The sequence below is a fragment of the Bombus vosnesenskii genome, unplaced genomic scaffold (genome assembly GCF_011952255.1).
Source record: "Bombus vosnesenskii isolate JDL3184/JDL3185 unplaced genomic scaffold, Bvos_JDL3184-5_v1.1 scf7180000013299, whole genome shotgun sequence".
Taxonomy (NCBI): Eukaryota; Metazoa; Arthropoda; class Insecta; order Hymenoptera; family Apidae; genus Bombus; species Bombus vosnesenskii.
Genome location: NW_022882949.1, coordinates 1873521 through 1901520, shown reverse-complemented (window position 1 = coordinate 1901520; position 28000 = coordinate 1873521). Strand labels below are relative to the sequence as shown.

Below are 28000 nucleotides of genomic sequence, written 5' to 3'. Positions count from 1 at the left end.
AAAGAATTTTATATAAACATAGAATCTATTGTGTACGGAATACCTATTAAAAATGTTGATATATTCAGAATGGAACAAGTTTTTCAACATCAGGAATCATTCAAAGTTTAACCGGATTCATGATAAGACGTTTACAGCCTTGCCTTGAAATGCGAGTTGGTAACTTTGAGCATCTTCTTTTAAGGTAATTGCATAACACAAGATCAAAACGTAAAATTCATTGTATCTCACAAACGAAGATAGATAGAACAGGTTTCTAGCAACTTTCTTCATTGTTTTCAGGCGTAAAATGGGTCCCGCATGTTCTGTCACGCCCTGCATATATTTAATAAAAACTTAGTTTGCAACACGAATAGTCACTTTAAACGTATAATTAGTGTTAAAGATCAGCCCATTGAATACTAAGTCTTATTAACTAGAATATTAAATATTTCGTTTCACTTGCGACGTATTCGAAGCATATACTCGCACCAAACATTTTGTAATTTCAATGTACATGTTTAAATTTGTTTCAAATTTTATGAGTATAATTATGATGGCGGAGTCTCATTACAGTGATAATAAAATTTCGAAATATTTCATATAACACACGTGATCTCTTCATTAAAAATTTCTACAGGCGTGTTTAAATACTTTAGTGAGCAACAGTAAATATATATGGGATATTTATCACCTCACAGGTGAAAGGAATTAATAAACAAAAGTTTTATTTAACAAAGCTCTGTTTTTTCGTGGTATACATATGTATCTAAGCCAAGCACGAGCCGATGAGAAGAACTTCTGATACCAACTACCGAACAAATACACCTACTTACGTATGTGCATACAGTGTAGGGGAAGTTCAGTCTGGGATTTAGATCAAATCGTCGATCTCCAAGGAAGTTGGAATTAAATTCCGGAAAGTCACAAGTCTCGTACGTTTTCCTCTTATCTACGCTAGATCTGTCTACCACTGAAAAGTATAACACAAGGTAAGAAGTTTCTTTTATCGAATCATCCGCTGTCTGGCACAAACGTTCCAGAGAGGGAAGGCGATAACTATTCTCAGAGTGAACTTCCCTTTTATCAAACATTCGCAAGCGTACTTTTATCCATTGCTCTGAATATTCCTGTGTCAACTTAGAGATATCTCTCTTACGAACAAAGAGTAGATACAGACGTGGCAAAAAAGTAAGAAACTGTCTTCCGTTTCTGTTCGGAGGAAGATTTTCATACGGATATAAAATAAATTGCTATTCGGGTTGAATTAACACGAGAACTTTTTATATTCTTATTTCAGATGTCTTCGAGCTTTTATCTCAAACATTCCCTCTGTAGTTTCATACGTTTGGATATTCGAACATTGACTTAGAAATATCTGTTTCGAAGAAGGAAAATAAACGCAAAAGATAGTAAATGTCCTTCTGGTTCTATTTACAGTCGTTACATTACGATGCACAAGTCTACGTACTATACATGTATAGCGATATAAATTATTATAATGAAAACGTCAACTCTGCGAATTTTGTGAAGACGTTACGACATAAATAACAGAGAAGTAAAAAAAATATAAAATACAGAAATTACATACACATGTTAACATATACATGAGACGATAAATGTTAATTATATTTGATAAAATGTTAGCGCAATATAATAGAATATAACAATATATTTCATTATAATTAATATAATTAGAGTACTTACATTACATCACGTGTACTTATATAAGCATGATTTAAGTACTGCGTGAGTGTAAGTATCTCCTTGGTGTTCGAGAAATTAAGTTTGCAATTTCAGATGTAATTTTTTACAAGCTTTTTACAAGTTCAATTCCTCTTAAAAATATATCGATAATAATTGTATTGACAGGCAGGTGATAAATAATTTTCTGACCAAGTACGTTTCTTGTTTCTATGATAAGTCAGATACAGAAAATTCGACAGATGTACGTGTAGACTTTCGTGACTAACTGTATATATGGTAAAATTCTGGAGAACCTGTGCAATCATTTATGATTCACGTAAAATAGACACGAGGTCTTTTTCTATTGATATATCAGCGAACTAATGCTACACTGGCCGACATAGATTACGTTTGTTAACTCGATACGAAACTTGGACTTCCCTACATTCTATGAAGGATGAAAAAGAATTTTCGCTCGGCTATCGAGCTCTTTACAGTCTCCACCCCTCCCGGGCTATCGATTTCTCTTTAAAATGCAAGAGTACTCTGTATCGGTCGATAATAAACGCGAGTGGAGTGCTTTGAATCACACCAGGGATGGGAAAGCGCGGAAGATGGAATGCAAACAATCTTATTGCCTGAAATTTTAATAGAGAAATTTCCATTACTGCAACGCCCGACTCACCTAAAGTGGTCCCAGGAAAGGCACTGCCAAGCATGGGGACGGTAGTTCGTTCTGAAAGCAAATAAAAAGAAAATGTCTAGTAATAATTAATTCTTCTAGTTCTCTGCTATGAGAGACAACACGCTTCTGTTAATACGTGAATTCTTCGAAATTATTTATCTTCGCCCTCGCATTAACGCCTGGAAAATATCGCTTCTTGTTGTAAAATACGTTTGCTTCCTCTTTACTTTTTATTCCTTTTTTCTTTTGCGCTGTCGACCGTGCTTATGGTTTTTGCGCATTTAGAGACAAATAAAGAAAATCGGTTGGTTCGAGTGACATATTTAATTTACGATACGAAATGGAAGATAAATGTAGCATCCCCTTTAAATACAGCAGCCATGAACATGATTTGCACGTGTTTTGGTATCCAAAAATACTGCGAATCAAAATTTGCAATAATTTCTCATTGTCAGTTTTATTTATATCGCACCTTCTGTTAGTTTTGTTGTTCATTCGTAAATTATTATTATTTACCATCATAAATATTTGTATAAAATTCTCTTTATTTATTTGTTTATTTAGGGCTATTAATAATGGTTAGATAGTAAGTTTTCTAAGGTACGAGAAACCTAAAAAGACGTATTTCTTAAATTTTGATTTCGATGGAGCACGTAGTGATTTCGAACTTTTGACCAGTAGTATACATATAATTAAAAATTAATAAAATTATTAATTATTCATATATATACGTATTACATTGTATAAAACTTGTTATTTGTCAAAGAGATACGTTTATACTTATATAAATAACTAGCTATGAAAATAATTAATTACAATACATATAAATGTGCAACTATTTTTCATATTCACTATAGCTATGTGTAACAAATACATAAAAACATAGCGAGTTTTAAACATTAATCAAAATTCACGCTTCTATATTCTCTTATGATTTTCGAAATTAATAACTAAATAAGACGTCAAAAATTATGATCGTTGAACTTACCATTGATACAAATTTTAGAATGTTCTTTCGTCTTTGTTATAGAAAAAGAAAACGCTTTGAGTAATTTCTAAAATATATGGTAATAAAGTTACTGGATCACTGGTATTGGAATCACGTATGAATATGCAAAAGTTTCTTCAACAAACACGATACATAACGTACACATATATATATATATATATTTTATCGAACAGTAGGGTAGTAGTGTTCGATTCGAAAGTCATTTGAATACTACAATCGAATGTGTGCTCAAGAGATTTCAAAAACTAACTTTCTGTAAGGAAAGAGATACTTTGTGCAGAGGAATTTCATCTTGTTGCTTTATAATTTATTTTTCGCATAAAAATATCTCCCTCGTTTGTTTAAATTATGCTTCTTTAAGCTATGTTACGAATGAGATATAACGGTCAATATGAAATACATGTTGCTAATATATTTATATTTTCATAGAATATAATTTCAGATATTCCTGAATTCATTATGGCAAAAAAAGGGAAAAATTCATTGGTATTTTTTATTTAAGACTTACTGTAACATCATCTTAATTCTAAGGTAATCTACTCCTACTTAATCCCTCTCTTGAAGGGATAAAATGGAGAAATTTCCTCCATTTCCTTACAGGAAATAACACACAAACGTTTGCCTTTTTAAGTGGATTTTACCCAACCAATTATTGATTAATGGATTACATACAACCAGGGAAAGCTTTCTTTCCATTCTATATAATTAATTTCCGAACTACCTTTTAAAAGGTTTTGTTTAACCTTTATACGCATTTTTTAACCCTCTTTTATACTTTAGAGAATAAAATTAGTATGTGTAATATACCATCTTTTAGATATTTCTAAATATTATTTTACGTTAATTTACTTTCAGAAGAATTAAGTCAATGGCTGGCTTTGTACAATAAAAATGTTTTAGTCAGAAAATTTTTCGGATCTTTCTCCAAAACTCATAGCAGTAATAAAAATTGAACGCGAACGTAAGCGATACAATTTGTTTACAAAGTACACACGAAGAGATATATTAGCTTGTAGAAAAATATTTTTCGTTGTGTAAGGAAAATATTCCATAAACGTATTATGTCGCTATAATGCTATTTCGGGTCAAAATCACATATCTAGGCTGTGAAGATTTATGAAAATTCAGATTTTTATGACTAAAGCTAAAGTTAAATGCAAAGTACAAAGCACGAGCTACGAGTAAAATTAAAGAAATGGAAGCCAAAGACAAATTCGTTATTCTTATAGATATTACGACAAATACATCGAACATCTTGTACATTGTAAAATATCGTATACATTCTACATATTCTTCAACACTACTCTAGCAACTCGAATGAATACTCTGAACACTCGAACCGTAGTCTAATAACAAATCTTGATTCAAAACCTGCATGAAGCAACTTTTCATAGAATGACCTAACCGTGACGCAGAATTTTCACAAATTTCCCTTCTCTCTGCCTCCATTCGGTTTTCAATATCCGACATAATGTTTCGTCGTAAACAATGCGTAGCAATTATTCGCAATTAACGGGGATTTTCAAACTGCAGCTCTAGCCTCGATTACACACACTGGCGCGATATATATCTAGTAATTGCATGCATTTTCAAAAGCACGTATTATTAAAATCGGTTATTCTTATGGAACAGAAACACGATTTGTACGAGCGCGGGCTGCGTGTATAAAGTGCAAACCACAATAACGCGGTCGCGTAGAACGAAAATGAAAAACGCGGTAACGAGCACGAGGCAGAAATAAAAAAAAAACGAGGGAAACGCGAATAAATTCCTTCGGTAAAGCGTTTCACGTAATGGCATTAACTATTTCATGTTTTATGGAGATTTTTATAATTCATCGGAGGGTACAATGCGCGACATCAACAGCTGCGATATTTCGAGCATTAAAACTTCACGCTGCGTGCATCGATTCACGTTTCCGCGAATCGGCCGTGCAAGGGAAAATCGGATTGCGATTCACGTTCAAGCTTGAAAGCACTTGCACGATTATTATACCGTTGACCGAGTTTTCCTTTACTGCCTGTCTTTTTGGTATTCGTGCGACGACACAAAGTATAATTATTAGATTGGGCATGCTTATATAAATTCATGTTTTTATCAATACAACTAAAGAGACAGTATATAAACAGAGACCTATTTCATTCACTAAATATTGCAGCGAGTACATTTGTATATTTTTATTGGTATTTTTATCGTTATATCTTTGACCTATGTTACTTTTGTTTTTCATTTTTTATATTTTTTTAGTTCGTGTACATTTTGCATATTTATGCAACTTTAAATTTCCTATGTAAGCATGAACATCAGCAGTTCGAAAATTTACATTTTTATTGGATGAGTTAAAGAAAGAATAAAATCATTTCAATGGTTTTATACTACTGTTTACATAAAAATTTCACATACGGTTCTTTTTTGTTCTGTGTATGTTTTTAATAAATAACACCGTTAGCACCATTCTCTTAATGAAAATTTCTATTGATAATTCATATTCAACGAACTCTATTAATAATCTTTAACCCTTAAGTAGTATTACTTGTTTTAACCCCCATGTTCTATATTTAAGGCTTCGTATTTTCTCTTTATATTTCTACACTTTCTTTAACGATCTTTCCATGTTCTTGTTAAAACAAGGAAAAATTGCTCCAGATGCATATTCTTGAAAAGTGTATGCGTTTATAACATTCATAAAATCAAATATTTAAGTATTCAAATTATACGCTTTTATTTGTTTGCTCATACACTTTATATCAATAAACAATTATTAATTAAAGCTTTATTAATCTTTTTTATTAATTTAATTAATTAGTATTAATTAAAGCTCTTGCTCTATGTAATTCTTTCGTAAAGTTCCTGTTTATAATTTATCTAACTACAATCTATATATTTCGTATGGTTATCCGGGTATTAAACGAGCGTATAAATTTTAAAGTTGCAAAATGTTTTACTTTCTGCGTATATAAATGTTTTTAAAACAGAGGTCGATATAAATGTACGAGCTTCAAAAAATGAGAATGATATTTTGATACTTTTATAACAGAAGATATTGTCAAATATAACACGTAAATAAAAATAAAAATAAGTAAAATGTAAATTGTTAAATATAAATATAGAAGTTGATAGTTGATTGTGAGTACAAGATTTAATTTAAATTGGAAGAAAGGAATATTCAACTGGAATATTTTATTCATTATTTTCGAAAATCAACTTTTCCATTTATCAGTATTGCTACTGATGTGAACAATACAATTTTTTTTATTATTTAATTTGCACTTTACAATTTGTCCAGTTGGATTTTGGCAAATTTTGCTAACTTAATAACAATACAAATGAGTACAATATCGAAGTCACGTAGTACTATAACATATCAACCATTTGGATCTTCAAAACTTTATCCAATGCAATACCATACAAATATAACTTAATTGTTTTATTGAATATTCATGCTCCGAATAATCTTTAACACAAATTGCTTTTCGTCTTAAAACCAAACTTGTGCACAGAATAGTTCCAAGTATACCTACGTACATCTGTGTAAGTTAATTGTGTTAACTTCATTGTGTCATAATTCTATTCACAAACGTATGGAATATTTCAATTATTTAACATTTAATATATATTTTCCTAATAGCGTTCAACACATATCTCTTATAAGAAAATGGTTAGTTAGAAAACGAACTTATCGTTTACACTAATCGTTGACATCAGTAGTATCTGTACCGTAATTTAAATTCGAGAAATTAACAATCTATTTCACTTCATCGGATGCTACGCTGTGCGTTCATGACCAACATAAACCTCTTATCTATGTCGTTTTGTTCCAGGAATAAAGGTAGAAGTAGAAAAATAGAAAAATCATGTTAGCTCCGCTGATCTCCTTCTGGCCGTTATAACAATGACACCTGGGTAAGAACAAAGTCGTATCAGTCAGAACTGTCCAAACTTTACTCGCGAGTTAAATGCTTTTCTTTCATACCCACGAATGACTTTCTATTTCAGAATGGAAATGGAGAAAAAGCGGGAAAGGTCACGTTAATCGTGTTATTCTTTTCGGGTCTGTATGAGCAAAAATAAAAATATTATATCTGAATAGGTATTATTATAATGCACACAATTTTTAATTATTAGGTTGTCCCAAAATTGTTTTTTTCAAAGTCAAATTTGTTAAATCAAAATTTCTTTTATAAGGAAATAATAGATGCTCAACATTTTTTGTTTTATATTATTTTATTGAATTACGTATGATCCATTTCTTTCTATTGGAACAATGCATCTGTTGTTTCCTTATAAAACGAAATTCCTTATAATTTCCTTATAAAACGAATTTCCTTATAAAACGAAAGAGACTTTTGGAACCATCTAATATCTGAATACTTGTAGCAACGTACTGTGAATATGTTATGGGTGTTATTGGAAATATTTTGAAATTTCGAGAAGAGCGACGATGGCAGTACGAAATTTGAGGTACATAGAGACAAATAGGTTTGGAGAAGAACAGTTTCGAACAAAAGATTGTATAATTCCAAGTGTGATTATATATATTATTTCCACCATATATTATTTCTTTATGAAACGAATTAAACTTTTGGGACAGCCTAATATTTAGCTTTAATGATCGATATATACTGGCTTACGATATTTTTTATTTGCACATTTACCATAGAGAACTTTTACATCCATATTGTGTATGTTATATAAAACACTTTGAATTTTCATTAATACTGTAATAAGACACGACTGTCATTATGATATATTTGTATAATATTGTATCATATTTTATTGATAAAATTTAAAACCAATGTTAAAATGTATATAGAAGTTACAAGATATTTATTACAAATAGATATCTAGTAAAAAGTTACTAATGGTCCCATTGAATACTAAGACTTATTTATGTAATGGGCAATTGACGGTTTAAGTACTGTTGTGTTCTCTGCGAAATATAAATTTGTACTAAACAACTCGTGATTTCCATATACGTATATCAATTATAATACGCATATATCACAGAGTTCAGGTTGATTTCAAACTTCACTCATATAATCACGATGATCGAGTCTTATAAAAGAGCTGATGAAATTTGAAAATCTTGTATGAAACGCACACAATGTATTCGTGACAGCTATCTATAAGTATTTGAATACTTTCGCGAGCCTGTGTATTTAAATCTTACCATTCTTTTTATATTCTATACCTGTTATGAATAAAGAACAGTAGAATTCCATATAACGCCGTGTTCATATCAAAAAATTCTACTATCCTCGTATGAAAGAGAATACCAAATAATACCAAATAAAACATCTGCGAATAAGGAACATAAGGAACTACTGAAAGTGAAGAAAATTCAGCCCATGAACAAAATGTAACAGCATGCGAGAAACGATATCGATGGAACTTATTTCTAAATATTTATAATACATATTTCAGTGGGAGAATTTTAATTTTACACGCTTCAAGTCATTCTATGCTTATAAAAAAAAATCGTGAGTTTCTATTATTTAAAAATAAAATAGACGATACGTTATTTTCTGTCATATTAAAATGAACTTTTTATTTAATGCCGACTGTGTCTTGGATCCCATGCAACACGAAATTCGTATAACGCAGTATGTACCTTCCGTATCATAGGAAGTCTTATTGTATTTTAAAATTTGAAGAGAAGAGGGAACACAAGGAGGAATGGGAGAACAGCAGGGCTAAATCTCTTAAAGCTTCCTTCGAATTCTAAACTTTCCTTTTTTTAGAAGCAAAAAAAGGAACAAGGTTAAAAACACTGGAAAATATTGGAAAATCGAACGCCGAACGAAACGCCATACAATGAAAAACAAGACAGAGATATGTGAAACTGAGTGAGACTGGACGAAAACGGAAAATGTTACTTCGTGTTCGCAGTTGTGAACCCGAATGCGTGTTGTGTTCACGTATCGAATCGCACGGATTTATTTCCTTCTCGAAATTGTAATTCCTGATCCTGATCCTGTTCCTGTTCCTGTTCCTGTTCCTGTTTCCTCATTCAGTTAACCTCGATGGTGCTCTGTTCGTGAGCCTTTCACGCTAATTTAATTGTCAGCAACTAGTGTAATCGATAAACAGGTTATCAACAATTGAATTCCGCTGACTTATTCGTATCGTGCTGTACGCTTTTTGACCAAAATCGTTCCTCTGCAATGAAAAAAGATTTGACAAAGAACGAATTACGTTTTACTCGTTGTTAAACGTACAGTTACAGCAACGTCAAATATCAATTTTATCGAAGAAACAAACTTTTCATCGAAAATTGTATCGAAGAAACAAAGTTCAAGGAGAAATTCAAAGAATATTTGTATATTAGAGTTTTCTAGATTTTGTTGTTCCTGCCAACATTTTGTGTTTAGTAAATGAGATTTTGCAAGCTTCCAAACAATTTCTCGCTTTCCCTGAAAAATTTGTATTCAATAATTCAATTTAATTGCATATGTATTCGATAGCTAAAGAACCGATCAATCTGCTGTTATTAAAAAAACAAACGCAACAAGATACTCACTTCCCTTTCGGGTCAACAATTTTCGAACTGTTTCGTAAAATTGACAATTTTTATCGATCTTTCAGCGAATCTAAATATTCCTTCTGAACTTTCCAGTATCGAACAGAGTCGTTCAACGAATAAAGTTAATATCCCGTCTCTGAATTCCATTTCTATCCACGCGAAGAGAAGAAGAGAAATCAGCATATACAATGTTTCGTTAATGAATTCAGAAGATTACGCGTACGCAACAGAAACAATGCGTAAGATAGGAAGATCGGTGCGGTATTCGAAGCGAGTGCGCGGAATCGCGTACGTTTCCTTCGAGCCAGCGAAATTCATCAAATGCACGTGATTCAGCACAAATTAACGCGAATTAGACTCCGATACAGAGGATACTAGGTCGATGCGACGCAGCCGCTGACGTTCTGCGATTCGGCAAGTTTATATTTCTAGTAGCGGAATCGCGCGCTTATATGTATGCATTTCACCATTGCCAGATCACAAGTGCATCGCGTTGTTTGTATGCAACCGGCCTTACCATTCCAGCTAACTGTGTTACAGCTGAAACTCGTACGACGCTGCGCAGAATGTTGGATCAGCATTGGACAGCGCTGTGCACAACGCTAGTTTACATCTGCTACGATGTTGGCGATTTTGATCTTGATTTCGCCAGACCATTGCATATTACGTAACTAGCGTCGTTTATGATTCTGAAGGAATCTGAAGTTAATTAACTTTTGGAAAACTTAATTTTAAATACTCGGCTTGAGACGACGTCTCTCATTCGCGATTGAAATTTTTGGCTAAAAAACGCAGCTAGGAAATAAAGCGTAATTTTTATGGACAAATCAATGAATACATTTTCTAGGGTATACGACTTACAGGTATTAGCATAGTCATGGAAAACGAGATACATCCGAAGAGTTATTAGAAATTTATCAAAGCTTTTATTAAAAGCTTTACGATAATTGTTTGATTTAGAACTGTGGACTACGAAGAGATAAAAGAGTTTATAGTAAGAATCTCATTAAGAATAAAAATAAACTTTTTCTTTTCTTGGCTGTGTGTCTTTTTCTCAATCGCTGTTCCAACTAACTTTTCAACCTGTGTTACTACCAGAACATGGATTTTTATGCATTTATAAAAAATTAAAAAATGCAGAAATATACAAATTGCGCATAATGTACAAAAATATTGCTAGCGATCGTCATAGGATTTAGTAAATGAGATAAATTTCAATTTAGGATCTATTTCTTTAAAATTATGTTGTTCATGTCGTGTAAGGTATATTGAAAATGGAAAGAGAAATGCAAAATTATTTAGGGAAGAGAGAAACAGATGTATTCTTATTCTCGTGTCAGTGTCATGGAATTCTATAAGGATCATTTTTCGAGATGGCTTATGGCCTTAGTAAACGTCAATCGATACTTCAAGAGGCCATAAGAAATCTTTATGCCTCAATCTATGTAACATTACTCTAACCATAATGAAATCTAGGCTCGTGTCTACACATTCCACCCTTTCAACGTCAACAATATCATAAAAGATATTAAATTACAACAAGCTCTCCTTTATTAGATCACGTGTCACCGGAACGTTCTGTTATCTTCTCTTGGCTGAACGTTTCATTATTCGAATAGGATATTTTCTACTAGAATATTATAAGTAAGCACACACACGCACAATTGATTTCACTTCATTTTCTTTTATTTTTAATTTAATTTTCTTCATTTTCTTTTATTTTTAATTTAATTTTCTTCATTTTCTTTTAATTTTAAACAATTATGTTGTTTGTTACCCGTAGGCTGATATCAAATATTATTCCACAAAATTTGCAACATTCATATAACGTTGTCTACGTATAATTGTAATTATATTACAATCGATCTATCTAGTAAAGAGTACATTCCTATTTAAAGTCATTTAACAAGACATTTCAAAGAACCATCAAGAAGCAGATTAATTCAATAATGGTATATCTGACGATGAAGGTGTCACAGAGTCATAAATTAGCGATAGAAAAACCAAGGGGATCTAACGAACACCCCGCAGGCCATCGAAACAACAACGTAGAGAGTGTTCCAGTATTAGAAAACAGTAACAGCAAGGCCATCTCTGACCTGTGCCCCGGCGACACCCTCGGCGACACTCCCTTCATAGGAGCCAAATCCATAATATATAAATCTTCCTAAAATCAGCTCTTCACATTCTCTGTTGTAACATTCTGAACCGTCCTTTGTTGGATTCGTACAATAAATTTTACTACTACATCTAAAGTTCAATTCTTTACCTTATTTGTGAAACGTTCAAACTGCGACGCGAGGAAATCACCGGTGATGTATCAATTTCATGATTTCTTGTGTCTCCCACGTGACAAAGGCGTACTGGTTTATTAAGATCATTACGAGATCCAAAAGGAATATAATATCGTAGAATTAACACAAGAACTATCGATTTTTAATATTTACTTAAATATATTGCGATTTACAGCAGTATGACAAAGAGGGATAAGTATAAACTATATCTACTATATGGTAGATATTACTATATGATATAATACTATATGATAGATATTAAATTCCATTTGACATTTAACTAGGACGTGGAAGAAGATTGTACAGCGTAAATTATAAAAGTTGGTGCCAAACTTTAGCTATCATCAAAACAAGCAAAAAGATCTTAATAAATGTGGGTTGGAAAACCACTAGTTTCGGAGTTACGAGATGTTTTTGTTACTAGGACATTACCTCTGTAACACATGTTCGATATGTCCTCGTTCATTTCAACACAGATCGGCTCGTTTTCTCATAAAAGCACGCACATGTTGAAAGGTCTCCTTTATTTCTCTTACCTTTTGGCAACAATTTTCGATTCGTTGTATAAACTCATTTAACGAAGCAACTGCTTTAATATACGCTACTTTTATACACTGAACATCTCTCAACTCCGAAACTAACGGTTTTTCAACCTATGTTTATTGATCAATTAACTGGGAAACTTAGTTTTAGAAATTAGTTTAGTTTAGGCAGTAAATGAAATCAAGCGATAACGAGTATACACGTCAAAAGCAGGGCAAACACTGCTATTACAAATTTCACAATAAAATTAAAGCAAAACGGTTGATGGCTTACATTTTTATTCGAAAGAATTACCGATTCATTGTCGATAAAATTATTGTTGCATGAAATTTCAGAATTGCAACGAAATAATAAGAAATTCAGTTGGCCTTTTCAATATGGTATTTTTCGAAACAGAATACCGCACAAAGTGGCACTTTATATGTCGTGGCTTCTTACGAATTCCATTTCTTGAACAGACAGCAAATCTTCGAAATGCATTTACTTTTGATGATACAGCTGGTATAAAATTAGGGAAATTCTTTCCGATGAAACGTGTAAGTTTTGCAACTGAGCTCGTAATTGGTCGACTAACTTTCGAAGTTTCTGTTTGTTGAATTGCATACTCCTCAAAAATTTGTTCAACACATTCCATCAAAAAATTTAATCGACTTTCCTGTTTTTTTCTTTTTATATAATACGTATTCTATACGGTTCAAGTACACAACGTCTATAAGATAGAGAAATATTTTCTTATAGTATTTCTATTACAATATACAATATACAATTCGGGAATACCGACTGAGTTTGAAAAAAGAAATACATTATACAGGAAATAACCAATGTACCGAAGAAAATAATCTAATTTTTCTTCATAAAGCAATAAAAAATAAATAGACAATAAAGAGGCAATAAGAGCAATATAAAGTAAACACACCATTAAATGACACTTTTATTTTTCCTAACTAGAATTTGGACCTTTTATAGTAAATGGTAATTTTTTATTTTACGCGACAAGTATACGTGTCAAACGCACAGAAAAATAATTTTTCTTCAAACGCGATTAACTGGTAAACACTTTTCTGTTCGTTTTGGTGAGTACTACAATATCAGAGCTATTGAAGTTTGACACTGAGTTTTACAGACACCCTGTATGTCATGAATTTCTCATAAACATTAAGATGTCTTGACTTAGACCGCTGTAATTTTTGGTCTACTAAATACAGCACTTAAACACTTTCTTTTATCACGCATGAGATTCTTTTGTTGGAAGAATTTCACGCGCATATTTGCTGCAATAACGGTCGTTTACCGCGCCCTATGACATATTTTGTAATTTTTTCGTATATTGCAGAGTCAAATAGCGTTGACAACACGTGTTTTCGTCAGAGCAATGCGAAAAACGCAGCCACGTGGAAAGAATGCGAGGAGAAATCACCCAAGTTGCACGATATTGGGAGAGTTCCCAGCACAATACCGTTTAACAAGTTCGGTTTATCCGTCCGGAGGAAACTTTTGTACACTTAATTTTCGTAGCCAGTGCCTTAAAGACAGAAAACTTTAAATTGGAGAAAAATAGTGGTCCCGCGCGTTCCTTCCTAGGGATATATTGCTATTGTGTCGGAGCTAGAAAAGTTTTCCGATACGAACAGGACAACGTTTGCAAATTGAAGTTTAATAACTTCGAAAAGATACCGGTAAACAAACCAGCCAACTTAGTTGAACCTTCGTTCCTCTATTTGTTAATTATTGCATTGCATTCGCAATGATTACATTGACAACTGTTTGTTTCAAGGAACGGTTCAGTACGATAAATTCAACGTAAGCGATTCGAAGTCCTTTCACTATCAAATTATTTAATACCTTACATTTATTTGTAAATTATGTTATGTTTTAATTTCCTTCTTTAATTTATATATCTATTACTGACGAATATTAGAGCGATGTATATGGGATATTGTTTTCCTGAAGTTTCAATTGGACAAACCAATACCACCTATATTATATGTTTTCCCATTATCAATTATCAATTACAGCGAAGAAAAACAAATATGTTACGTGCATATTCGATATTAAGAAGATTTGTTAGAAAAATATCAAAATTCATCGTTATTATTTCATACGTATAGACCAGCTTAACTTCTGTCATTCATATAAATATTTTGATATTTTTTCAATATATAAGGATATTTTATAATTTTGACGTAATAATTTTTAACTTATAACTTTCTGAACATGTACATGTTCATACTTCAGTAACGAGAGGCATATTTAATAATTATTGAAATTTTTTGCTTAAAAGTATACAAAGAATTGAATTTTTATTTATAAAATATGTCTGCAGAGGATCTCTCTTAAATACGAGAAATTGAGAAAATTGAAGTTCTAGAAGGAAGCATAATGTGATAATAGTCACGTAATTGACGATAATCAAATTTGAAAATTCTATAAAATTATAGCTTTCGTAACAAACGAATAAAAAATGTTATTAAGTCTAGTCAGAAGATTGAAATTGGAATTTCCACATACACGCAAACTAATTTCTTATGTCAAAGAAAATATTACTAGTAAAATCCATTGTTTTATTGCAGCTGCTATTAAGATATAATAATGAACTTTCAGAATCGGGAAAAAAATAATAATTTCTAGCACCAATGAGGTAATGTCATTTGAAACGAGCATATGAAAATTTCCTTCGAATATTTTAGATATCATCGATTTAGAGTGAAATATTAAAAGAAACGTTCTCCGTTTAATTTAGGGAATGCTTACAGTTGATACGATTTCTGTAATGTGCTCCAGGCTAACATTTCCGTAATACTATCCGAAATACGCAGGAAATTCTGTAATATTCACGAGACACTTCACGAAATTCAGATTCTGGCGCAACTATTTCAATTTACAAATGCTATTATTCCATCAGTATTGTTATATCGTTCCTAGAAAGAGATGAAAATGGATGACTAATATGGAACTCCTGCGGACCTAATGCATCTATCATCTCATCCTTAAAACTCTAAACGTACGAACGATGATCATTAAAGTTTTCGTATATAAATCTCTTTGAAGGAATTATCGAATTATGTCGAAAGCAGTTTCTACATATATTTGTACGTGTTATAACATATTTATATTCATATGGTTTATAACGTACAAAAATAATTTTTTGTGTTTGTCTTTTTTAAAGTTTTAGATTCTATTATATTATAACGAAGATAACGAACTACGTATTGATTGGAAAGAGGATGCAACGCAAACGATAGAAACGAAATATAAGTTGTTCGTCACCACATACATCTAGAAACGAAAACAACAATTATATTTATTTATTTTGAGTTGTAATTTGAGATGTCGCGCGAGATTTATCTCAATTCTACGATTTACAATTTTTCTGACAATAAATTTAGAAACTCTATTTACGATCTTTATATAGAAAAAAGGTACATAACTATGGCAGTGTGCAATATTTATAGACAAAGATTAACTGGAGAACTCCAAAAAAGTAAACTTTATTTCTCATAGCGCAACCAAAGATGTTCGACACGTATTTCTTTTGTCACAAAATACAAAATTCATTCATTGACACAATTCCATCGCCTCTAATAGTTCTCAAAGTATTCTAGCAGATACATTTTCTTCCGTCAATTTTAAAAGCCACGCTCATCCCTTGATTGTGATCGATTGCCGATAAAAAGGATACGTGTCGAGCATTTTTGACTGACCTACGAATATGCAAATCTTCACCAAAATCAGTAGACAATTTCACGTATTGTCTCTTGATCGAAGTAAAAATGATAATCAGTAACCAAATATATTGACATATTCATGTAGTATCGGGGAGAAGGGCCTAAGAAACGTCGAGCTAACTATAGACAATGTCGCGAGAGCCGAGGCGCTGTCGGCTCCATCAATGCGTTATCGGGTCCTTCAAATAAATAGCTTCGCCGAAAAGACCTACGTGACCCTGGCTACGAGCGTCCGTGGAACACGTGTGCGGTGGGCCTAGCAAAAGACAAAAGAATGCTACAACGGCCAGAGAGTCAGTTGAGAAGCAGAGTGCGAGTTGAGCGGACACAGAGTGTGAATCGACGTGCGACGATATTATAGTCGGTCCTTTTGTTCTTGACTATCGCTTATTAAACTAGAGTAAACTCTATTTATATTCCTTTTGTTATTGAATATCACTTATTAAAATACATTAAACTTTAAACCTACCATCATTACTTGTCCTTACTCTAAGAATCCATCAGTTAATACATTCATATACTTACAACTTTTTGAACAATTTTCAAGAAAAATTATTTTAATCAACAAAGATAAAAAAATTCCCGTAAAAAATAAATATTCTCTAACCCCGTTATTCTCCTCGGGTCTATATGACCCAAAATAAAAACTATATTTCGATAAATACTATTAAAATATAGATAGTGTTTAAGTATTTACTTTCAGTACTCGACATATCTAAGTCCTGCTATTTTTTCTGTATTCTATACTTTTAAGGACCAAAATATTTAAAAATTTAAAAGAAGATATCTGAAGGGTGAACAAGATTGCACTCTCCAATAATTCATATATGTTATTTAATAAATCAGAGTGATATTAAACTATGAAATCTGGTTACCAGGATCCAATAATAGTTAAATAAAAGTTGAACGTAGTTTACCTCCCTGACACCACAACAGCGTAATCAACAAAGTTAGAAAAACCAACCGCAAATCGCAACAAGAAACAGTAACCAAAAATCCAGAACTCGGATAAATATCGTTAGAGAGGGCCACTTGGTTGGACCAGTCAATTATTCAATTTCCAGCGCAGTTTTATGTTAGCCTAATCAGAAGAACGTCGCAGCGCCGCGTCGTCAGGTGAATGGCTAAAAAGAGGCGTTTCTACGAGGGTTTGAATTTTTGATCAAATTAATTACGCGATCCCTGCCAGTGTAGCGAGCTTAAACCATGAAAGGATAAATTATTGACCATTTGCTCGCCGTAGTAGGTAAGGACCGAATGGACTAGAATTTCCCCGTCAACTTGAAACAGTGAATAAATCCTTGCATGGTCAGCCATGCACGACTGGTTCGTGTAACTTCTGGTCCGGACTTTTTGCCACGGCGTTTTGTCCGTCTTCCCCTTTTGCACGCGCTGAAAGACCAAAAGAATAAACCGTCGCTTCATCCGAGTCGTGCATACTTTATGTGGAAACAGGTGGAATTGAGGGTGAAACACGAATGAAGACTCTATTGACAGAGACTCGTTGACGACTCGTTGATCGGCTTCCATACGAGTAAATACAGGCACATGTATGTATGTAAGTCACTTCATAAGTAATACGATCGTTTCTCGTATATTAAATGAAAAAGAAAAAAAAACGAATTATGTGTTGGTAATTAATCAATGATGAATTTGTCCTTATTTTTTTAACTCTTTAACCCTTTATCTTTTTCCATAAAGTTATGTACTGTATATACAAATTTATGTACTAGATTATGTACTGTATACCATTTGTATAAAACTTCGATTGTAATAATTTTTGAGATCTCAAACTCAGTTTTCAAGTCACGTCATTTATGAGATGATCTAATATTTTAATACGTATTGGGTTGGCGACTATGTGATTGCGGATTTTGTCAATACCACCTAATAACAAAATCCGCAATCACATAGTTGCCAACCCAATAGATGTTCAATGTCGCTCGAACGTTTCCAAATACTTGTTTTTAACATGATATGATTTAATTATACAATTAGAGGTAAAAATTATACGTTGACAAATCCTAAACGCTTTCTGTCTTATTATTTTTTATTAATGTAACGTGATGAAAGTGATTTAAAGATTAATAGATATGTAATAGAGCGTTGGCATTTGATAAAGTAGAATAAGTTATGGCGAGATTTGTCAACAAAATTGGCAGCAAAACATCCCAGTAAAGACTATCTATTATAGTTTCTAAGATACAGATTACCTTACTGCGTTTAAGTTTAGACAATAATCAGACCGTGAATACATTTCAAATAAATCAAAATATACATATAAAATATAATATTAACCCTTTAACAATCTTAATAAAGTAACAAAGAACTCGATATGAATTAGTAGTAGTAATTATTTCCTTATAGTTGAGATTTTTTCCATTTCTGTTATCCGATACAAGTAATACGTACTTTCAACTTTTTATAAATAGAAAATAGATATTAATAACTGTATGACGTAATGGCCTTTAAGATTAAGAAATTAAACTGTAAGATTAGGTTATGCTATAAAAAGATGAAGTTTATCGGAAAATTGGCGCCGGATTTTGCCTCCATTTACAATCGTATTTTGAAATTCCTGCAAATTCCACATTATTTAAAATAGCCTTGTTGAGTGAAGACAAACAACTTCTTGAAATTACAAGTAGTTCAATTATACATACGTATATATATGTGTGTGTGTGTGTGTTTTACCGCCGAAACAAAAAGTACAAAAGTGCAGTATAATATTGCTAGAGAAATTATTCGTTGTCAGAAATTTGATAAACAGATTGCTCTATTGGAAGGTGCATCTTAATTACATATCGCTTTTTATTGGGTTGACAACTAAGTGATTGCGGATTTTGTCGTTACTACCCAATGACTCACTCACTTAGGTGCTAAACCAATATATAAGTGACAGATAAAAAGTTTGTAAAGGGGGAAGATTTCGATTCTTTTCTAGAGAGGTTGTTAGATTGTTCAGATCTTTATAAAACTTTGCCATAGTAGTAATATTTCATTTTAATATTCGAAAGTTTGCATCTTCAAATTTATAAGAGTATTAATTGAACAGCAAATAACTGTTTGATTTCTAACGTTCTGATAACGAATATAGCTCTGTTTAGACGTTTGTGTTGCGAGCAACTCTCAAAAACAAAAATTTAGTAATTAAAAATTATTACTTGTCTTTTACCTTTTTAAATGTATTTCAGCAATGTTAAAATTAGACTGAGTTTAAATCGAGTGTTTTAGTATCGCGACAAATGTATAAAAGTATACGTGTTACATACATACGTAGAATTTGTGAATAATATTGCCTCATTTTGTAAATTGAAATTTAAGTAAATTACACATGGAACTCCTGTTTGTTACATTTGGAGTACAAGCCGTATTACTGCGCGTATGATTAAATGTTGTAACGGAAGGGGTTAAAGGCATTTCATGTAAGTATAGTTGATAACATCGATATATTTGCATGTTTCCTTGGTGTTATCGTACTTGACGTATAATAACATAGAAATAAAGTTTATTTTTAGGATAGACTGAAACTAGAAATTAGAAAGTCAAATCAGGCGTAAACATATACGAAAATTCACACAATAAAATCGGATAATAATCACACTGACGACATATCAAATGTATGTAAATAGAATCGTATGAAATTTTTAAGAATATACAGAACAAGGAAACGAGGATAAATAATAAAGTAAATCAAAATTTTAATCTGGTCACATCTTTTTCACAAAACCATCCAACGAAACTTTAATATTTCATATTGACTTTATATTAATAATTAATAAATATAACCTTTTTCACAGCATAAGGAAATTCGGTCCTGAAAAAATCCTAAACTCTCGTTTCTTTATAAATCACGGTTGACGATTCAAAGCCAGATTTTTTGGATAGACACGTAGTTTAAAAAGTGAACTGCATTTAAAGTCAACGATAAGAAAAATTCTCGATCGATTAAAAATGCTTAGATAAAATAGGATAAATTAAAAAAATGATAAAAATTAAAATAGTAACATAGTCGATGCATTTTGATTCTTGGATATTCTTATTCAAGTTGTACTTTGCCAGTATCAATTATTTAGGAGCCGATGAAATGTTTATACTATATTAAATTAAAAAGTTTATTTTTAACCAAGAATCACGCATAGTAAGGAATAAAAATGGAAAAAAGATGGAAAACAGAGGGAATGTGAAATCGTATCGTATGCATCTATTAACGTAAAAAGCCCGGAGCGAGCTCTCTATACGAAAGAAGTTGAATTATTCATAAATGTTTCTGGTACGTAACGGCATCGATAAAAGGAGAGGAAAGCTGATAAAACAGAAAAGACGTCGACATTTTTCCCCTATTTTCATATCTTATCAACCGACAGTGCCCAACGTAGCTTTGAATACATTTCATCGACTTCGGCTAAGAAGACTGCAACGAGCTTCTGTAATTTGCAAGCTATTCGAATTTTATCATCCCTCCCTTACGCTTACTGCAAACCTTCGACTAGCTACTGAATATGTATATCGTCTATCTTTTCCACCCATTAGCCAATGCGTCTCTCGAAAATCAAACGATCTCCATGGAATCCCAACGACGAAAAAGTGATATTAACAATTTACATAGCTTAGAAGCATGACAATATTAAGATCAGACAAGCTAAGTTTGAATATTAGTTTCGAAGCCTGATTTCATTAGACATTGTTTTGATTAAATAAGTAATTAATTTGTTTATTAATGTCGCATCAACCTCTAGGGATATTAGCATCACGTGACATAATTTACACGAGTGTCAAAATGTTTTACATTTTATTACAAAATTATTTTATTATTTATTATAAAAAGCTAATTGTATTATTAACACTAGAACTACCGATAATTAACACGACACTATTTCTACCAAAACCAGTCAAAATAACTGGTCTTTAAAAAATACGTAATAATAGAATATTTTTTTACAGAAGGATAATGGAATATTTTATTACTTTTTTACAGAAGGAATTCCATGTCATGTGGTACATTTATGGTATTATTAATCCATCTAGGACCATGATCCCTAAACGAAGATTGACACATTTGTAGCATTGTAAAACCAGTCATTCTGACTGGTGTGGTATTTCTAGTGTTAACGATCTAGCGATTGATTCGAAATTTTCCTGATACCTGATATCATCATATTGTATAATACGCAGTAAAAATTGTAAAAACGTGTGGGAAGTTATACAAAACGAGGAAACTGGTTAATTGGAGTTCGATAAACAGATTGCAGGACCCTTTTACGCTAAGTACTAGTCATTTTTAATGGTATTGGTATAAATAGCCTTGATATAAAATTATTTTGAGTCTGAATACATAAAAAAGAAAATAAAATTCAGTATATTATTCTTTTAGTTATCGTTGCGAAAGTCATTACATCATTACGGAAAAAAATATAACATGAAGTAGGAATTTTAAAATAAAATTGTAAAACTAATCAATTTGACTGATGTGGTAGTTCTAGTGTTAAATAAAAACACGCTTATATTAGGTCTTAGAGTATAGCGAATTTTTCTTTGAACAGTCAATTAGTTTCTGCGTGTGTGCTGGTTTTATCAACGTTTCCCGAATATCAATACCAGTTGCATACCTCGAGTTATTCAATTGCGTAATAAATGTCGTAATTGGGATATTGCATTCTTCGCGTACTTTTAGTGATTTATCCGTTAGGCGTCCATGCGTTACGGTCTAATTAATTCTAAGTCTAGTCATGATCACTTGATCTTTTGTATTTATTTTATTGACTTGAATTTTATAATTAAAGTAACGAATTAGTTTGTGCATGTTCGAAGTTTTGGCTTCCCAAATGGAGTTGCATTGGAAATTAACAATTCTGTTCATATTGTTTTAATTAAATGATCCGTAATTATTACTAAACTGTGAATGTTCATGTAAACTTGTTTTTTTCTGGATATAATTAACCTTCGAATACATACAGTGCTTATCAACATACAAATACGTATTTGATTTACAGTTTATTATTACGATAAATTATACATTTCATGCACAGATGTATCGTACCTACATTTATTACTATAAATTATAATTCATCCTATTAAATATGAAGCATCGCCATTCTATATTTGCGTTATAATCTTTGCGTGCTAATTCAAAAATCTCACAGTTCATCGTAGCTATTACTTTCTCTTATATTTCAAATATGATTACAGTACACTAAAATGTGGTGAAAATTGTATACAGCTAACAAGGTGAACAATTTATTCTATTTTCACAAGAATTAATTTTCGATTTGTTCATACGCCCTACACATACACATATAGTCATCTGGTAACAAACTTTTTTTACAAATAAAAAAGATATAAAGCGAGAATACAAATTTTTGAAACTATTCTTTTATAACTTTATAACACATAAATTGGTAAATTGAAAGGAAGATGTTAAGAAATGGCCATTTTTAAAAAATGTCTGCAGGACATTTAAGAGCATCTCTCAAGTAACAAAGAATGTTCTTAGCGTTTATCCGAAATGTGATGGGAAAGTTGAGAAGAACGAGTGCAAAGATGAAAAAGTAGCAGCGGTTAGCCTTATCCGTACGTTACACTTAATCTTCGTTCTCTTCAAAATCTGATCCAGCTACAGAATAATTGTCCATCTGTATCGACGTATTGATTCTTCGGAAATTCCGCTGATAAATCACTCGAAGTTCGAAATCGAGTAGATCTGAAGTATCACCGGATTGTTGCTACGTGAGAACAATAGCCAACAACGATCTTGTGATACTTGGAATTTGTTCGATTCTGAACTTTCAATCGATTTATCAGCAGAATTTCTGAAAATTATTTTATAGATGGATCAGTATCTGAAGAAAATGAAGATTAAATGTAACCTGTAGGGAAATTTGACCGCTGCCACTTTTTCATCTTGGCACTCATTTTTTTCAGCATTCCCATCTCATCTCGGATAAATGCCAGTAACATTTTCTGTTCCTTGAGAGACATTGTTAAATGCGTGAATTTTTCGCTCGCAAGCAGATCCAAAAGTGGTCATTTTTTAACATCCTCCTTTCATAATGTACGTGAGAAAATCATACATTTAAAAGTTGAGTACGTGAAAGATTCGTTTCCAGATGAAGATATTTTCATCCTTTAAAATTAGAAATCTCTCAATGTTACAGTTCACAGTAAGAAGTAAAAGTGAACACACGTGCTTTATTGAAACGGAATAATTTTCTTAAGACGACCAAACTACTTGATTTCTTTCAGAAGTTAGAGGAACTGGCTCGAACATGTGACAAACTTTTTGAAGAAAGTGAAATTTGTCGGAATCACGAAGAAACAAATAAATGTTACTTTTTTACAACATTTTTATCTGGGTCTGTAATGGAAATTAGGACAACGAATTGGTACCAGTTATGTACCTACGTTCTGAAAATTTTATCGAAATCAATTAATGTTGCTATGAACTGCAAACGATTAAAAACGGATGAAAATTACAGTTTTCGCAACTTCCGGTCTAAAATCTAAAGATTATTATGTCTTTGGTCGCCTGTTTCCGTATCAACCGATTTCGACAAAACCCTCAGCATGTGGCCACATAATTGACATAGATCAGCAAAATGTGTTGGAGACAAAAATGTTGCAAAAACCAATTGCAATTCCTTCAACACTTTTCTCGCATGTCACCTAGTAAACTAATCCTCGAAATTTCTCAGAACGAATCAAGCGATTGATTTTGATTGAATTTGAAAAAAAAGTTATTCTGTCTTGAAGGACGTGTTGTTCACTTTGGCTCGCTGTGAATATTATACTGAACATTTTGCTCTGAATATGGCGAATATTTGTCCATATTAATGCATTCTAAACCCTTCAACGCATTTAATATTCTCATAAATGCATAAATATCTGCGATTTAATTATGTCACAGTTCGTGCGAGACCAGCAAGTGTCCTAATGCTTATGAATGAAGGTAGTTCACAGGGAAAGTTTATCGCATAGATCATCTGGTTAGTAGATATAAATCTTTCCTCGCAGAGCATCGATCAAGCCCGGGACAGAATTTATATCCTAACGATTACACGTGAAAGCGCAAGCTGGACGAATTTATTCTTCGGTTCCCCTGGCTCAAAAATATGCCTCTGAAGCATTTTTCAGGAGAAGTGACATAAGTTAGCAATGAAGTCGGTCATTTTTTCCACTTTAATTAATAATCAACGTTAACTTTTTGACACAGGTAATTCCTCAAATTTTTTATATCTTTTATATCCAAATTAGAGATTCTGGCATCTTCTGCGTTCTTATTGCATTATATTTGTCGCATAAATCAAACTTTTTTTTAATACGAATTACAAACTCTTTTTTTAAGCACCTTGCAATAATACAATTGGACGAAATATGCACTACTTTGTTCAATAATCTTCTAACGTGTACAAACTGGTGATATTATTCTATCAGTGTATCAATTTCTGTTGTTTCTGAGTAAAAACGTGACCTCGGAAAGGTTAAAGTTTGACCGATAAAACAATATTTACATATTTACTCAATTATTCAATATTTCTTTGATAAGTGAAGAAATTTTTAAATACGAGTGTATAGTAAGTTCCTTCATTCTTATGCATTTAGTTTTACTATTATGGAATCTTCAAATGCTAAATATTCTAAATTTAAATGGTTTATACGAAGCATCATCATTTGTTGCAAATGCATGTAATATATATGTTTATTCTGCGTTATTCTTATAATTAGACTCTTTAGAAAATTGGACGCGCTATTCTAATAATCGAATTTTTCAAATAACCGAATAACTTCGTTTTCAGGTCAGAGTAGACCATTTACTTCGAATTATTTCATAAACATAATCATTAAAATGAAAACACACGTAATAATGCCTTTCAACTTTTCTCACAACGACATCATGTTCTAGTCTCTTATTAATTAATGTTACAATACGCTCGATAATAATTAATATTTTCATAATTGAAGTTGCTCTGTGCACCTAAACTACTGCCTTAACTATTGTGTTCATTTCATGAAAGCAGAAATGGATGAAGCATAATTTTTTCTATCAGTCATTTCTATATTTCACACTAATACCCATCTAAAGCACATTAACGTTGAGAGTGCACATAGCACATGCTACACGGCGACTACATTACATTTATCTACACAGATAAAATTTAAATCCAAATTTGTACCAAAGAAAATATAAAATTCCCCCAGTATTGTTCTTTAAAAAAAGTATTCGATATTTACATAATAATTCGTGTGAAACTGTGACATAACTACGCAAAAAAAAAAAAAACAGTTACCATAATAATTAAATGAACTTTTGTCAGCCAAGTTCATTTAATGACGAAATTAAGAAACTTCCGACAGGGTTGGTTATTAACCAAGTAATTAGCTAAATTAGCCGGCTGATGTTATGCTTCTACAATCAGCCTTCTATTGAGAATATGTAGATTTAGATCTCCTGAATTGCAGAACTAATTTCCTAATTAAAGACTGTGAGTTTCAGAAATAGAAAACTAAGAAATCCCAGACATTGCGAAATTAGCTTAAACGTGAATTGGTTCTGATTTATGGTGAATAATATCGTTGAAAGCGTTTGTATAAAATATTCGCAAGAAAAATTATGAAGTAAAGTACTAGGCATAGAACAGATACGGATAATAAGACAAATATATATACGCGCACAACACGCTTTACATTTCTATTAATAATATATAATATATGTATAATATACTATATAGGATATATAATATATGTATAATATACGATAATAAATTAGCATGTTAAAAAATATTTATAATCTTGCTGGTTTTGAAAAGAATGGAACAACATAATTAACAGAGAATCAAAGCATAATTATAACACGAGTAGGAAATTCAACATAAACTAATTATTTCAATTAATTGAATTAATTAATTTAAGTGCATAATATACGTACATTAATTTATTATCTATCTTTCGACGATGCAAAATTATTTAATAACTTATAAACAACGTGAAAGTTTCCTATTATAATTTAAAATATATTTTTGTTTCCTCTAGAATAATTTTGAACCAATCTATTAATTACATAATTTTATAGTGATTTTTATCTTAATAAATAAGTTTCAATTCATCATATTTCACATTGCATACATCTTTAAAAATGTAAAAATAACTTAATTTCGACTACGCTACCGCTTCTAAATATATTTACAAAATTGAAAATTTGCAATCGTATGAAAAATATCTTGTTAAACAGACCTTTCACTCCTTTTTTTAACAACAAAGAGACTAAGAATTTTGAGCGCTATTCAATGAAAATCTACATCCAAAACAAATAAGTAGAATGAATGAACATCCCAGTCTTTTTGCCACTATCATGCAAAGATTATCATATAGAAACAAAAATAAAATAATTCGTATCGGACCGTATAAAGCACACAAGATCAATCCCCAAAACATCTCAAAGTGCAAATCCAAACGTAAATATGAAAAAACGCAGCCTCTTCGCATCTCCAAACATTCAACGATAACACGTTTTGGCAACAAGTTCCTCCAGAGAGCAATATTCCTCTCGCGTGTGCTGGCAGATCGAACGATCGCCACGTTGATCAAATTATCATGAAACAAGTGGAATCCCGGTGGAGAACATCATTGAATTACATTAAATTGCTCGGCGAAAAAATTCTCCGACGATCGAACTGGGTGCGCATTTAGCAGCTTGCGACTCCTTCGATCGATCGCGGAAGGAGAAAGCAACGCACTTACACAGGTAGCAGTGACACAATGCCATTCGTTATTCAGAGTGCTACTTCCTTCAGCTCATATTAATTTAAAACGCTCGTTTAAGGTCGTAAGGGATGGTAAATTTACTCTCTGTTTTTTTTCCTTTCTTTTTTAGCTCGGTCGACTCCGCTAATAGAGCTGCCTTTCTACACGAGGCACCTAGTGGCTAGAGTCGTATCCGACGTTCGAGTTTCTCTCTGTTGCACAGCCACAGGCAGAAGAGAAAGGAAAACGCGGCGAAAAATCTGAATGCGCGGCCTCACCAAGCCAGAACCAAGGCATAATTACGAAAACGCATTTATGAGCCGACGCGTATGAACGTTATAGAAATACGGGACCAGGGAAAAAACGTTAAAGCCTGGCATCGACATCGGAAAATTATTTTCTCAGCGACATTCCGATACATCGACCATCGACCGTCTCAAAAGCCTCTGGCTGCGCGTTTGAATTCGTATTTCCTAGCGCGAGTAATATTTCATAAAAAATGGAAAATGAAATATGGTTTTTTAGAAGTAATGCTAGTTTGCTCGGGGAAACGGTGTTTATGCTAAACTATTTAAGTGTATAAATATTGTATATTTATCTAAATATAATAGATGTACGTAAGAATATTAATGAAAGATGAAACGCATATTTTTATATTAAGATTGGAATATAGTATTCATATTTGGATAAATGGTGCTTATATTAAAATATATACATATGTGAGGATTATATATAGTAACACAGGACAATTTTTTATTGACTTCGTTCTCACTTTTATCAAATATTTCTCTCTTATCACCTTTATCAAAATATTTGTCT

At 32.0% G+C, this 28000-nt stretch overlaps 1 protein-coding gene and 1 long non-coding RNA gene across 3 annotated transcripts in view; one reads left to right on the top strand and one right to left on the bottom strand.

Annotated features, from left to right (window-relative positions):
• The window catches only part of LOC117233767, a 167100-nt gene that overhangs the window by 89789 nt on the left and 49311 nt on the right, over positions 1-28000 (bottom strand). Inside the window, exon 2 of one of the 2 annotated variants that reach the window (XM_033494328.1) lies at positions 2351-2401. The exons of the other annotated variant lie outside the window; for it this stretch is intronic. The gene's annotated coding sequence lies outside the window, so the exon portion shown is untranslated. The remainder of the gene's footprint in view (positions 1-2350; positions 2402-28000) is intronic. 2 annotated transcript variants of the gene reach the window in all.
• Positions 85-27883, top strand: LOC117233770. Its single transcript, XR_004493396.1, has 3 exons — positions 85-184; positions 283-971; positions 27312-27883. It is a non-coding gene; the product is annotated as an uncharacterized LOC117233770 (long non-coding RNA).